This window comes from Trypanosoma equiperdum (assembly GCF_001457755.1).
Source record: "Trypanosoma equiperdum strain OVI genome assembly, contig: ctg_1040, whole genome shotgun sequence".
NCBI lineage: Eukaryota > Euglenozoa > Kinetoplastea > Trypanosomatida > Trypanosomatidae > Trypanosoma > Trypanosoma equiperdum.
The window spans coordinates 4,160-4,748 of record NW_027122995.1 but is presented as its reverse complement, the minus strand read 5'-3'; positions in this window follow the sequence as shown (position 1 = coordinate 4,748).

Here is a 589-nt window from a genome sequence, read left to right as displayed (position 1 = left end):
GCTTGCATTTTTAATATAATAAAATTTGTAAAATATTTTTCCCAATTTATAAAAGTTATTAAAATATGCTATTTTGAGAAAATTTGATATATTTAACACTTTTTGTCAACCATTTGCGAAATGAAAATTTTTTGAGGATTTAGTAAAATGTGCATGACAGTGTCCTATTGGAGTAAGTTAATAGTACGATAGGGTATGGCAAGTAAGTTTCATTGTGAAACTCTATAAATTGATTTCTTTTCGTCTATTTTATGGATACTAATAGTTAGGGTTGTGATGGCCATATTAAGAATGACAGGAGAGTGTTGTGGGTGTGTATCTACTAATATTATAATGACAGTTGTGCGGAACGAAATTTGAAGACGACGTGAAACACTTAAAACAATGGCGCGGTTGCAGTGGCAGTAAATGAGTAATTAAGAGTGAATGTATGAGAGAAAAAAGTTACGTTACAACAGATAATAAACTCTTTGAAAGAAATTTTGTGCAGTATCCAGCGGATATTCAAGGAATAGTATCACTATTATACGGAAAAAGCAGAAGATATAAAGTATAAGTACACAGGGGCCATCGAACGGGACAACTGTAA